Source organism: Delphinus delphis, chromosome 20 (assembly GCF_949987515.2).
Source record: "Delphinus delphis chromosome 20, mDelDel1.2, whole genome shotgun sequence".
Lineage (NCBI taxonomy): Eukaryota > Metazoa > Chordata > Mammalia > Artiodactyla > Delphinidae > Delphinus > Delphinus delphis.
Window position 1 is genome coordinate 44714902 of NC_082702.1, and position 15161 is coordinate 44730062.

Consider the following 15161-nt stretch of genomic DNA (forward strand, 5'->3'; position numbering starts at 1 on the left):
TAGAAATATACTCTATTTCTGTAAGCCTCTCAATTAAATAATGTGAAATATTTGTGATGTACAATAAAGACATTTAGAAGAATAAAAAAAAAAGAGAGAGACTACTTACAAAGGTGTGGGTAAGACTTAGAGAAACCAACAAAGGACAGTGAATTGCCCCAGAACCATTAACACATCTAGGCTTGAAGGGGCAAGATGAGGAAGTAGAATCTGGAGAGGGTAGCTATATGGAAAGGGCCACCAGACAGGAATTACTGGTAGAGGTAGGCAGACCACTTGCAGCAACCTGGAAGGGAAGCAGCAGGGGAATAAATACCTAGCCCTCATTCCTCCTGCCAATCCATCTACCCTTCAACTGGAAGCCAGAAAGCAAAGGGGCCCACAGACACGGTACACGTGAATGAGCCTCCAGGGACGTACATCAGAGGGAAAAGGATGGTATGTGGCTCTGGAGGAGGAAACAGAAGGCATCCAGCCCAAAGACTATTATTTTTCCACAAGACCAAAGAAGCCAGAACCTACATCTACCAAAGCAACCTCAAATTTACACTGTACTAAGACTTCAGTTAACCAAGCTAGAAAATTGAAGCTAAATGGTCTTTCTACAATAATAAGTACGGTATACTGAATATAATTTAAGTTCTTACAACATAATCTCTAAAGTCCGTTTCAACCCTATGATTCTGCAGGACACTAAATATCCCATTGTACTGAATTATATGAAATAGGCAAAAAGGCATAGACAATTGAGATTAATCCTCAAGACATCTCTTGCAAATCTTATTTCTTAAAAGTAACGTAGGGCTTTCCTGGTGGCACAGTGGTTGAGAGTCCGCCTGCCGATGCAGGGGACATGGGTTCGTGCCCCGGTCTGGGAAGATCCCACATGCCGCGGAGCGGCTAGGCCCGTGAGCCATGGCCGCTGAGCTTGCGCGTCCAGAGCCTGTGCTCCGCAACGGGAGAGGCCACAGCAGTGAGAGGCCTGCGTACCGCAAAAAAAAAAAACAAAACAGTAATGTAATCTGCACACTCATGTTCATAGCAGCATTATTCACTATAGCCAAGTGGTGGAAACAATCTGTCCACTGACAGATGAATGGATAAACAAACTGTATATACATGTGTGTATATATACACACACAACAGAGTACTAATATTAGTATACTCCAATAGTCTATGTTGTAGCACATGAGTTTCCTTCCATTGAAGGTTAAATAATACTCTATTCATCTATCAGTATTCTAGGAGTATTAGTCTATCTGTATTTAATAATATATATATCTTAATGGTAAATGTATGCATATACCTTAGGATCCAGCAATCCCATTCCTGGACATTTACCCTGAAAGAAATCTGTACAGAAGACCATGAAGACACATGTATACAGATTCTGTGGTAGTAAGGAGGTGGAGGAATGCTAAGTGTCCATTACAAGAAGACAGATAAAATGTAACAGAAGCATGACAGAATACTATCCAGAAATCAGAATTAATGAATTAGCTATTCTTAGAAAAACATGAATAGTCCTTAAAAAACAGAAGGAAAGAACAGGGTTCTAGGTTCAGCATTCCTTTCACTGAATGAAGCTATAAATCCTGAAGAGCACGTATGGAGCAGCTCTTTGAGAATTCTGAAAAGTAAATAATAGAAGCTGGATGGAGACCAGAATTTGATATGCCAATAACGTGGTAGTGAGTTTATCACTTTTTTTCCTCTTATATTCCCTGGCCTAGATGCAAGGCAGCCTGAAACCCAGAAGTGAACACTGATAGAGAAAGGCAGAATATCAAGAGAAGCTCTCTAGTCCTGCCTTGAGAAACCAGAAAGGGGACCCCTGGTGTGGACAGAGTGGGTGAAATACACCAAACCAGGAAAGTCAACTCATGGAAAAGACAATCAACATACATCAATGCTGAGATTATACAGATGTTGGAATTAATTGACAAAGACTTTAAAGCAGCTACTATAGGGCTTCCCTGGTGGTGCAGTGGTTGAGAGTCCGCCTGCCGATGCAGGGGACACGGGTTCGTGCCCTGGTCCGGGAAGATCCCACATGCCGCGGAGCGGCTAGGCCCGTGAGCCATGGCTGCTGAGCCTGCGCGTCCGGAGCCTGTGCTCTGCAACGGGAGAGGCCTCAACAGTGAGAGGCCCGCGTACCGCAAAAAAAAGCAGCTACTATAAAAAGGTTGCAACAATTCAACTATATTTCAATAAAAAAAAAAAATTTAAAAAAACGTTGCAACAGGGGACTTCCCTGGTGGTGCAGTGGTTAAGAATCCGCCTGCCAATGCAGCCGGCACGGGTTCGAGCCCTGGTCCAGGAAGATCCCACATGCCGTGGAGCAATGAAGCCCGTGCGCCACAACTACTGAGCCTGTGCTCTAGAGCCCACGAGCCACAACTACTGAGCCCACGTGCCGCAACTACTGAAGCCCGTGCGCCTAGAGCCCATGCTCTGCAACAAGAGAAGCCACCACAACAAGCCTGCGCACCGCAACAAAGAGTAGCCCCCTCTCGCCACAACCAGAGAAAGCCCGGGCGCAGCAACACAGACCCAACGCAGCCAAAATAAATAAATAAATAAATTTATTAAAAAAACAAAAACAAAAAAAACCGTTGCAACAGGTAAGGCCAAATACTCTTGAAATGAATAACAGAAAGTCTCAGTAAAGAAACAAAAGACATAAAGAGGAAACAAACTTTTTTTTTTTTGGCTGCATGGAACCCAGCCCTGGCAGTGAAAGCACCGAGTCCTAACCACTGGACCACCAGGAAATTCCAGAGGAAACAAACTTTAGAACTGAAAAATACATTAAAAGTAAGAAACTCACTGTGTGAGCTGGATAGCAGAAAGCAAATGACAGCAGAAAAAGCCAATGCACTTCAAGATAGGTCAATACTATGTATCCAATCTGAAAAACAGAGATAAAAAACATGGAAAAAAGTGATCAAAGCCTCAGATATCTGTAGAACAAACAGCAAAGGACCTAATGTTTGCACTGTCAGAATCCCAGAAGGATGGGAGAACCAGTTTGGTACCAAAAAACTTTTGAAAACTCCCCAAATTTAGCAAAAAACGTAAATCTACAGACTGAAAGAGCTCAGAGAGCTCCAAAGAAATTTATGCCTGGACTCATCTTAATCAAATTGAAAACTAAAGACAAATTTTTTAAATACTGAAAGCAGTCAGAGAAAAACATGTTACCAACAGATGACCTATTCAAATAATAGATTTCACATCAGAAACAATGGAGGCCAAAAAGAAGTGCCAAAAGAAAAGAACTGTCAACCCAGAATTCTATATCCAGAGACGATATCCTTCAGAAATAAAGGTGAAATAAGTCATTCTCAGATGAGGGAAAATTAATAAGAAAACTTGGAAAACTAAAAAAAGGAAGAAATGGCAAGTATTTATATCTTATATTACAGAAATGGCAAATATCTGGGTAAATATAATAGATGGTTCTTCTCTTGAGTCTCTTAAAACGTATTTGAGGGACACTTCCCTGGCGGTCCAGTGGTTGGGATTCCGTGCTTCCACTGCAGGGGGCGTTGGTTCGATCCCTGGTTGGGGATCCTGCATGCCAAGTGGCATGGCCAAAATAAAAAAATTTGTATTTGACAGTTAAAAGCAAAACTAATAACATTGTCTGATGGGGTTTTTTTTTCAATGTATGTAGATGTAATACATAAGATAACCACAAGATGATAGTATTAAGGGGGGCAGGGCAAAGAGACCTATATGTTTCTGTATTCCACAATAAGTGATAAAATACTGATTCTAAGTAAATTGTGAAAAGTTAAGTACATCCACTGTAATCCCTAGAGTGACCAATAAAACATACTATATCAAAAAACAGACTAGGGCTTCCCTGGTGGCGCAGTGGTTGAGAGTCCGCCTGCCCATGCAGGGGATACGGGTTTGTGCCCCGGTCCGGGAAGATCCCACATGCCGCGGAGCGGCTGGGCCCGTGAGCCATGGCCGCTGAGCCTTCGCGTCCGGAGCCTGTGCTCCGCAACAGGAGAGGCCACAACAGTGAGAAGCCCACGTACCGCAAAAAAAAAAAAAAAAAAAAAAAATAGACTAAAAAACTCGACAGATTTTAAATTTGATACTGAAGTGTTCAAATAACCCAAGAGAAAGCAGGAAAGCAGAAACAGAAATGAAAAACAAAACAAATAATAAAATGGTAGAACTAAAGTCAAATATACTAATAATTACATAATTAAATAGAAATGATCTAACACAAAACACAGAGAATTGTAACTATGTATGGTGATAGATGTTAACTAGACTTTCTAGAATGGTTCAAAAAATGATCCAACTATATACTGCCAAGAAAAAACTCACGTCAATACAATAATGTAGGTAGGTTAAAAGTAAAGGATGAAAAAAACTAGATCACGCAAACACTGATCAAAAGAAAGCTGGAAGTTGTACCTTTCGACCCCCTCTACCCATTTCGTTACAAACTTCCAGTTATAAAATAAATGAGTCTTGGGATGTAATGTACAATGTGGTGTAGTGACTGTGGTTAATACTGTACTGTGTATTCGAAAGTTGCTAAAAGAATAAATCTTTTTTATTTTTTAATTTTCTGGCTGTGCTGCATGGCATGTGGGATGTGGGATCTTAGTTCCCTGACCAGGGATTGAACCCACGCTTCCTGCAGTGGAAGCTTGGAGTCTTAATCACTGGACTGCAAGGGAACTCCCAAGAGAATAAATCTTGAAAGTTCTCATCAAAAGAGAAAGAATTGTAACTCTGTATGGTGACAGATGTTAACTAGACTTACTGTTGTGATCATTTCCCAATACATACAAATATCAAGTCATGTTGTACACCTGAAATTAATAAAATGTTATAGATCAATTATATCTCAACTTAAAAAAAAAAGCTGAAGGGGCTGAAGTGTTAAAGTAGACTTCAGCAAGGAAAACCAGGGATACAAAGGAACATTATATAATCATTAAAGGGTGAATTCACCAAGAAAATGTAGCAATACTAATAGTGAATTCAGGGAACAACAGAGCTTCAAAATACAAGAAGAAAAGACAGGACAGGACAAAGAAACAAATCCCTAATTGTAGTTGGAGACTTCAACTGTACTTCCCTCTGTAATTCATCAACTAGTAGACAGAATATCAGGATATACAAGAACTGAACACCAACTGTATCTTACTGACGTTTACATAGAACACTCCACTCAACACAGCAAAGCACAGGGAACATTCATGAATACAGACCATATCCTGAAGTACAAAACAAACCTTAACTAATTAAACAGAACTTAAGTCACCCAAAGTATGTTCTTCAACTGCAATGGAAATTAACCAGAAATCAGTAACAAGAAAGATAACAGAAAATCTCCAAACACTTGGAAATTAAACACCATTACTTCTAAATAATCCATGTTAAAGAGGAAGTTTCAAGTGGAAATTATTTTTAAAGGTTTAAACTGTAAGAAAATGAAAATTAAAATATAACACCAAAATTTGTGGATGAAGCTAAAACAGTGCTTAGGGCAAAATTTACAACTCTAAATGCTTACATTAGGAAAGAAGAAAAGTCTCGGGACTTCCCTGGAGGTGCAGTGATTAAGAATTCGCCTGCCAATGCCAGGGACATGGGTTCGAGCCCTGGTCCAGGAAGATCCCACATGCTGCGGAGCAACTACTGAACCTGCACTCTAGAGCCCGCATGCCACGACTACTGAAGCCTGCACACCTAGAGCCCGTGCTCCACAACAAGAGAAGCCACCACAATGAGAAGCCCGCGCATGGCAACGAAGAGTAGCCCCTGCTCACCGCAACTAGAGCAAGTCCGAGCGCAGCGACGAAGACCCAACGCAGCCAAAAATAAATAAATAAATAAATTTATATTTAAAAAAAGAAGGTAGGTCTCAAATTAGTAATCTAAGCTTCCACCACAAGTAACGATAAAAAGAGCGAAATTAACTCAAAGCAAGCAGAAGGAAACAATAAAAACAAGGCAAAAACCAATGAAACAGAAAAGAGGAAAATCAATGAAACCAAATGCAGGTTCTTTTGAAAAGAGGAAGGAGGGGGAGGAAGAGAGAGAGAGAGAGGAGACACAAATTACCAGTATCAGGATGGAAAGAGACAGATATCATTACAGATCCTACAAACATTAGAAGGGGACATTATTACTAATCTACACCTATAAATTCAACCATGAGACAAAATGAACAAATCTGTTAGAAACGCAATTTACCAAAATTGACACAAAGTGAAACTATATTCAACATCTTGTAATAATAACCTATAACAGAAAAGAATCTGAAAAAAAAGAGATATACATGTATAACTTAATCACTTTGCTGTACACCCAAAGCTAACACAACACTGTAAATCAACTATACTTCAATTTAAAAAAAACAAAACAAAAACTGACACAAAGAAGTCAAAAATGTAATTGCCCCTAAACATTACAAAAATTGAACATAAAATTAGGAACCATTCCAGAAGAAAATCCAGGCCCAGATAGCTTCTCTGTTAAACATTTAAGGAAAATTAGCACAAATATTTACATGAACTCTCACAACTCAAAAGGCTGGTATGAGGATTAAATGAAAATCTGTGGAGTTTAGGGAATTCTCTGGTTGTCCAGTGGTTAGGACTCTGTGTTTTCACTGGCGAGGGCCTGGGATCAATCCCTGGTTGGGGAACTAATATCCCGCAAGCCTTGCGGTACGGCCACAAAAAAAAAAAAAAAAAATTGTGGCATTTAGAACAGTGCCTAGAACATACGTACACAATAAGCACCATATAAACGTTTGTTAAAATAAACTCTAGGGAGTTCCCTGGTGGCCCAGAGGTTAGGATTCCAGACTTTCACTGCTGTGGCCCAGGTTCGATGCCTGGTTGGGGAACTGAGATCCCGCAAGCCAAGAGGCGCGGCCAAAAAATAAACAAATAAAATAAAGTAAAATAAAACAAACTCTAGTCAACAGACCCATACTCTGGGCTTCTCTGGTGACACAGAGGTTAAGAATCCGCCTGCCAATGCAGGAGACACGGGTTCGAGCCCTGGTCCGGGAAGATCCCACATGCTGCGGAGCAACTGGGCCTGTGCACCACAACTACTGAGCCTGCGCTCTAGAGCCTGCGAACCACCACTACTCAGCTTGCATGCTACAACTACTGAAGCCTGCACGCCTAGAGCCGGTGCTCCGCAACAAGAGAAGCCACCGCAATGAGAAGCCCGCACACCGCAACGAGGAGTGGCCCCCACTCACTGCCAACTAGAGAAGGCCCGAACGCAGCAACAAAGACCCAATGCAGCCAGAAATTAAAAAAAAAAGACCGATACTCAAAGAAAACGTCTAATAATCTAAAGATCAGCTGATAAATAAAATTTTAAAACTGAATAGTTGATGTACAGTATTATATGTTACAGATATACAATACAGTGATTCACAATTTTTAAAGGTTACACTCCATTATTAAATGGAATTTTGTATGTGTCTTAGGTTAAAATAAAATGTTAAAGGTATGCTTTGTATCTTTTTTCCCCTGCTTTAACTTTTTTGATTAACTGTTTTGACCTCATTGGAGGATTTCAACTGTATATAATCAGTATAGCTCTTCTTGAAGGCAAACACTATTTCTGAGGTTCCACTGTTATTCTCACACTGCCTTACAGTACTTAGTACAAAGCTGTCACTCATTCATCATGTTAATTAGTGGAAATTTAACTAAAAATAACATTGATTTTTAGGGGCTTCTCTGGTGGCGCAGTGGTTGGGAGCTCGCCTGCCAATGCGGGGGACACGGGTTCGACCCCTGGTCTGGGAGGATCCTGCATGCCGTGGAGCAACAGGGCCTGCGCGCCTGAAGCCCGTGCTCCACAGCGGGGGACGCCATCGCAGTGAGAAGCCGGTGTGCCTCAGCAGAGACCCATGCAGCCAAAAATAAATAATAAAAATTAATGAAATAATAATAACATTGATTTTTGAATTTCACAAACTTACAGAATCTAGTTTTGTTTTAGATTTAAGGAAAGGAAAATAATTTGCCAAAACACTTTGTCAACTTGAGTTCTGAGGATTTTCAACTTTCAGAAATTAGATTCCTGGACTTCCCTGGTTGCCCAGTGGTTAAGACTCCGTGCTTCCAATGCAGGGGGCACAGGTCCTAAATAATTACCAATATATTTTAAAAATCATCAGACTCAAAACTTATCTAATACAAAAGATAATTTAATTACCATTTCAGGATTTTTTGGGGGGGGGGGCATGCAGCACAGCTTGCAGGGATCTTAGTTCCCCGACCAGGGACTGAACCCGGGCCCCAGCAGTGAAAGTGCCAAGTCCTAACCACTGGACCTCCAGGGAATTCCCACATTTCAGGATTTGAACCTGTGTTTCCAAAGCTAACTACCATAAACTTTGTATCTTACATGATTAGGAATATTAATTTTAGGAATAACCTAAAAGTTAATAAACTGTTCTGGTAAACAGTTACTGTTTTATACATATACAAACATTTATACACATAAAACAAACATATATACATTACCACATACTAATATTGTCCAATACCTAATTTAAAATTCTCTTCTAATTTAGAGGTTATTCTGAGATCATTTTGTGCCTCAACATTTTTACTGTCATTCATCCACTCACCAAACATCTGTTGAGTGCTATTCTATCAAGTACTGTGCTAAGCCAACAGAGACAAGAGACATTTAAGTAAGATGTGACCCTGGTGTTTCAAGTTCACAATCTAATGGGGACAAGTGACACAAAAACAACTATAAGATACATAAACAACTATAACATAAACCTTATAAAAGGATTATGAACTAGTGACTGCAAATCTACTTCTCAGTATTCTAACTACTATTTTTATTAGTGTAACACCATTATGTCACACACTGGGCAGCAACCTCATGTTCCCTTCTTGGCTCTTTCCGATCCCTCACTTTACCCCAGACCTTAACATTGGAGCAACAAACTGATCTAGTCCCTCTTTTATCACTCAGCTCCAGGAGCCTTTTAAAACTGGATAATCTCTCCATCCTGAATAAGGGAAAATGTAAAACCATGGACTGGCTCATTCCTCATTTTACCTGGGGGGAGAAGGGAAAGACTGCTGCAGCTCAGAACAGCTACCCAAATTAGTGAAGCTGCCTAGAGGCAGTAATCCTGAAAACTTAGCTAGAAATAGCAAAACAGACCCTCATGTCCTAAGAAACCAACTTTAGAGTCTTGTAGCTCCAAAAGAACCAAGCTGGGAAGGGAGGCAACAGAGTCAATAGTGGATAGAATGATAATTTTGTAGTACACAGGAAAACTTCTGTACTTGAAATGTATTATTTTATTTATCCTGAATACTTCTTTCTTATAAAATAAGTGATGTAAACAGATTTAGGTATGATTTAGGTATTGCAGACATGAAGATGTGACATAAAAGTACAAGCAAGCTAGAAAGCATTTCCCAGATAATACAGCCCAATTCTTAAAACCATTTCATTTACAGAATGCCATGTTTACTGTATTTTCACACTATAATCAAATCTCCAGTGACCAAACTAATCAAGATTGAAAATTTAATAAAATAAAGGACCACAAAACCAGTAGCATCATGTATAACTCACAACAAAAGTACAGGCTTCAGAATTCAGAGACCATCAAGATTTTCTGGAAGGAGCTATAAATACTGAAATGTGTAGGCATTATAAAAGGATCTTTATCTTGTTTCTCAATAAAAGTAACATTAAAAAAATTACAAAAAATTCTTTGGGTACGGCTTCCCTGGTGGTGCAGTGGTTGAGAGTCCGCCTGCCGATGCAGGGGACACGGGTTCGTGCCCCAGTCCGGGAAGATCCCACATGCCACGGAGCGGCTGGGCCCGTGAGTCATGGGCGCTGAGCCTGCGCGTCCGGAGCCTGTGCTCCGCAACGGGAGAGGCCACAGCAGTGAGAGGCCCGCGTACCGCAAAAAAAAAAAAAAAAAAAAAAAAAAAAAATTCTTTGGGTATACTTTTACCAAGAGTTTCTCTTAAGGCATATTTTTACAAAGTTGTTAATGATGGACTCTGATCACTAGTGAATCCTTATATCACTTAACAGCATATCTGCTACAGCCTATAGAACCTTATTTTAAACGGCTGCCTAATACCACACTGAGTAATCATTTTTACTTAATTCCTCAACCTTTTTATATTTGCTATATAAAATAATGCTGAAGTTAGTATTCATGTGCATACTACTTTTCCCGTATTTTAAATTACTTCATTAGACTACACTCTTTTCTAGTTTTATTTTTAAATCAAAAGAGACTACACATCATTGGGAATTGATTCTGATTTTAAAGGAATGAGAGCTTAAATTAAGTAGACTAGAGTTGGGGATTCTGGAGCTCCTATCATTGAGAAGCCAGAGGTACAGGAGTAGAGGAAGAAAGAAAACAATTTGGACAGAATAACACTACTTTAAAAATGAGAAAACTTGAGAAACTGGGTGGCTTTAAAATGTAACACTAACATTGAGGTTTCAAAACAATCTTTTATCCTCTAATAAAAGGATATTACTAAGTCCTCCTATCCCAGAAGATGAGGTTCTGAAGAAGCTGTAAAAACAAAATTTCCCGTGGAAATTTCTCCGTAGGTAAAGGAGTCAAAGGGGGGGAGGGGGAGGAGGAGGAAACACATATATATATCAACTATTACTTTATTAAATAAATACACAACGGGGGGATAAACGAAACAAGATTGGACATGAACTGATCGTTGTTGAAGATGGATTAGGAGGGAATTCATTACAGTCTTTACCTTTGTCTGTTTGCAATGTTCGTAATAAAAAATAATGAATACGCAAGCATAATAGAAAAACTATGACCAGCTCTTAATTTCAATCTTACTACGTCAGAGAGTGGAAGTCGCTGCCTCTCCTATTACCTAATCATTAAACCGGACACTCTTCGGTCCCGATCCCGGTAAAACTATGCAGGTCGAGTTTCAAGTCCTCTCACCTCCAGCACCGCGGAAGAGGAGCGATGAGAACAGAAAGAGGAAGGGGGGCAAGGACAGGGCTACAGGCTCCTCACTAGATTGCTCATCAGACAGGCAGGGGTCTGCGAAAGGGGGCCAAAGGTCGCTTTTTGCTTCCGCTAAAGAAAAACGCAGTTTCTTCCGGGGCCCCCAGGTACCTTCCCTGGAGGCCGCCCCGCCCGGGGGGAGGCTGCCGGGCTCGGAAGCGAACAGACTCCCGCAGGCACCGGGGACACAACCTTACCGAAGTCTCCCTGGGCCAAAAGGGACCGGGTAAGGGAGTCCCCGAGAGCGCCGGCCCGGCCCTGTCCCTGTCGGGTGCCGAAGCCCAGGCCGCGGCGTTTCCGCCCCGGGGAAGTGACGCCTCGGAGCAGGGAGGACAACAAAGTTTGGCGGCGTCAAGTATTCGGGACCAACGGTGTCCAAGTTGCCTGCGGCCCTGCCACGCCCCCGGGCCCGGCCTTGGGCGGCCTTCCGTGCCACAGCCTTTCCGGCCCGACCTCCAGCCCGACCCTCACATCCAGGATCCTTCTCTTTCTCCTCACCTGCCACCTCAAGGTCCTCTGAATCTTGGGCTAGGGACTTCTAAATCCGGAGCGCAGTGTGAGAAGGAAAACAAAGATGCTTGACGCTGAAGAAGCCACACTCACCTGACCGAATCCGGACCTGAAAACGGAAGAGACAGACTTGGGGAAGAAGGCTTAGCATCCAAAATGGCGACTACAAGTCCTCAGCACGGTGAGCACGGGCGGAGGGATCCTCGGGGCCGAGCTAGCCACGCCCTCTTTCCAGGGATTGGCTGCGCACCCTCCGCTCGGGACTCACGCCCCGAGGGCGTCCGGGCTCCACCGCCTAGCTCCCTTCGGAGCTGGCGCAGCCGGGGACTACTTCCAGCGGCGGAGGCACGGACGGCAGGGGATACACGTGACGTCTCCAGAGTCACCTGCTGGGGCGTTCGTTGTATTTCGCTGGTGTTTCCCCGGCTGCAGGGAGGCTGGCGGAGGAGGCTTGTTTTCCGGATCCGTGCCCATGTTTAGCGTTGTTCCAGTATATGGAAAAACCGGCTCCAGCACCGCCTCCCAAATTCCCTGAGTTAGTCTCTGAGATTTGCTCTCGTTCCTCGCTCGACTCCGCTCGCCATGGAGGCTTTCCTCCTGCGTTTCGGTTTCTTTCATGAAATGACCTGCTGAACAGGATTCCACCCTTCTCTGGCAGCACACAGCTCTTTATCCGACTCTAAGCACTCCTCCCTCAGGCCACCCACCCTCTCTCCTAAGCACTCTTAATACTCCTGCCCCGCTGTTTTTTTTTTCCCTGGTACGCGGGCCTCTCACTGTTGTGGCTTCGCAGGCCCAGCGGCCATGGCTCACGGGCCCAGCCGCTCCGCGGCATACGGGATCCTTCCGGACCGGGGCACGAACCCGCGTCCCCTGCATTGGCAGGCAGACCCTCAACCGCTACGCCACCAGGAAGCCCCTCCTGCCCGGCCCCCCCCCCCCCACTCGCTTTTAAACCAAGTGTGATTGCTCTTGCAATCAGAATATCTACAGTATTTCTTATTTAAGATGTTTCCTCAGCACCACATCCTCTGGGAATTTACTTTATCTCTGGATTGAGAGGAAACTTTTTCATTTAGTTATCCTTGTGTTCAACTTGAAAACCATTCTCTCTGCTTAACGTTGGAAGGGGATTCCTGAGCTTTGGCTTCCAGAAGGAGGTAATCCTGCCCCCTGCTGTACAGGCTGCATCTACCAAGACCAAAATTGTGGTTTGCTAAATTGTGATGCGGTCATATGACAAGGATGGAGCTACGTGCATCCATAAGAGGGTCATATGGATTTAGAAATAACGTGTATGTATAACCACTTTCAGTATTTCCAAATTAAAACCAGCTTTCGGTACATCAAAATACACTGTGCTTTTTTCATTTAATATGTGGTGGATTTTTTTTTTTTTTTGGTAAATGTGTGCATATATGAATTGAGTCCATTTTGCAATAAAGTAATAGCATCTTAAAAAAAGAGAGAGCAAATTGCTCGAATTTAAAGAGCCTTAGAAACACAACAAGCGAATGTTACCTGTGTGGACCTTGTTTAGATACTGATTCAAACCAATTTATAGTCTTTTTTTTTTTTTTTTTTTTTTTGGCCGCACCTAGCGACAAGCGGGATCTTAGTTCCCCCACCAGGGAAGAAACCCGTGTCCCCTGCGTTGGGAGCTCGGAGTCTTAACCACTGGACCGCAAGGGAAGTCCGCCTATAGTCTTTTATAAAGATATTATTATAGACAATTGGGAAAATTAGATGATGGGCCAGGTATTATATGGTACCAACTAACCAAAGCATTGTTACTTTCTTAAGCATGAAAATATCATTGAGATTTTGTAAGAAGAGGTCCTTTTTTATGTATAAATTTATTTATTTTGTTTATTTATTTATTTTTGGCTGCGTTGGGTCTTCGTTGCAGCACACAGGCTTTCTCTAGTTGTGGCATATGGGGCGGGGGGGGGGGGCTACTTTTCGTTGTGGTGCCCGAGCTTCTCGTTGCTGTGGCTTCTCTTGTTGCGGAACACGGGCTTTTAGCACATGGGCTTCAGTAGTTGTGGCTCACAGGCTCTAGAGCGCAGGCTCAGTAACTCTGGAACACGGGCTTAGTTGCTTCGTGGCACGCGGGCTCTTTCCGGACCACGGCTGGAACCCATATCCCCTGCGTAGGCAGGCGGATTCTTAACCACTGCGCCACCAGGGAAGCCCGAGAAAAGGTCCTTTTTAAATTGTTTAAGAAATGCATACTGGGAGGGACGAAGAGTAGCCCCCACTCGCCACAACTAGAGAAAGTCCACACACAGCAAAAAGACCCAACGCAGCCAAAAATAAATAAAAATTTTTTTAAATGCATAGTGTAGGTAGGGGCAAAATTTTTGATAATTATTTAATTGGATGACAGTTATTATTTTACTATCTTCTCTCTCTCTCTATATATATATATATATTTTACCTCTACTGACTTTATTTCAGCATAACCAGTTAGTTAAAAAGGAAAATTTTTCTTTTTAATTTTAAAAAGGTAGTAATAAAATGAAGGAAATTCTGACACATGCTACAATGTGGATGAATATTGAAGACATTATGGTAAGTGAAATAAACCAGTCACCAAAACACATGTACTGCAGGATTCCAGTTCTATGAGATACTTAGAGGTCGAATTCAGAGAGAGAAAGTAGAATGGTGGTTGCCAGGGGGGCTGGGGGAAGGGAGAGTGGGGAGTTATTGTTTAATGGGTACAGAATTTCAGTTTGGGAAGATGGAAAATGCTCTGGTGATGGGTGGTGATGATGGTTACACAACAATGTGACTGTACTTAATGCCACTGAACTGTACAACTAAAAATTATTAAAATGGTAGCTTTTATATTATGTGTATTTTACCACAATAAAAAAATGTTCACAGTAAAAATTTTCAAATTAAGTCTATGTTGTGGGGGAGAATTAAATAAACAGTATATATACTAATAATTAAATGCAAAATGTGGAATCTTCTACAAGAAAACTGGCTCTACATTAAAAGAGACTTAAGAGATATAATAACCAAATGAAATTCAATTGGATCCTGATTAGAAAAAATAGATATTTGGGGGAACAACTTGGGAAATTTGAATATGTACTAGATATTAGATACTATAGAATTATTGTTAATTTTCATTGGTGTAATAACATAGTTGAGTAGAAGAATGCCCTTACTCTTAGAAGATGCATGCTGAACTGTGTAGAACTGAAGGATCATGGTGTCTGCAACTTACTTTCATATAGTTTGGAAAACAAAAAGTGTGTGTGTGCATACTAGGCTATTATATATCTCAATGGGAAGTGGTAGTTTTCCCCCAGAAACTACCAGACTAAGCCAAGATCCCAGCAGTTAAGTATATTCTGATTCTGTTCTGCATTGAGTTTAAAAGCAAAATAAAAGGGACTGAGTTCAATACCTTCTTTTTGTTTTTTGAGGAGAGAAAAATGTTTATTGTTTTTACTAATTTGAGTATATATATATGTAGAGTATAATGAAAGAAAAGCCTGTGTAACACTCCCCATGCCATTATTAATTTTTAGAATATTTTATTCCAAAATTTTATTTATTTAAAATTTAACAC

At 41.6% G+C, this 15161-nt stretch overlaps 1 protein-coding gene across 7 annotated transcripts in view; it reads right to left on the reverse strand.

Annotated features, from left to right (window-relative positions):
• The window catches only part of IST1 (IST1 factor associated with ESCRT-III), a 31151-nt gene extending 19355 nt beyond the window's left edge, over window positions 1-11796 (reverse strand). The window contains exons 1-2 of one of the 7 annotated variants that reach the window (XM_059999272.1): window positions 11561-11761; window positions 2831-2911 (exon numbers count right to left, since the gene is read on the reverse strand). The gene's annotated coding sequence lies outside the window, so the exon portion shown is untranslated. The other 6 variants (XM_059999274.1, XM_059999273.1, XM_059999268.1 and 3 more) reach the window with 6 other exon arrangements.
• Window positions 11797-15161: the final 3365 nt, after the last annotated feature.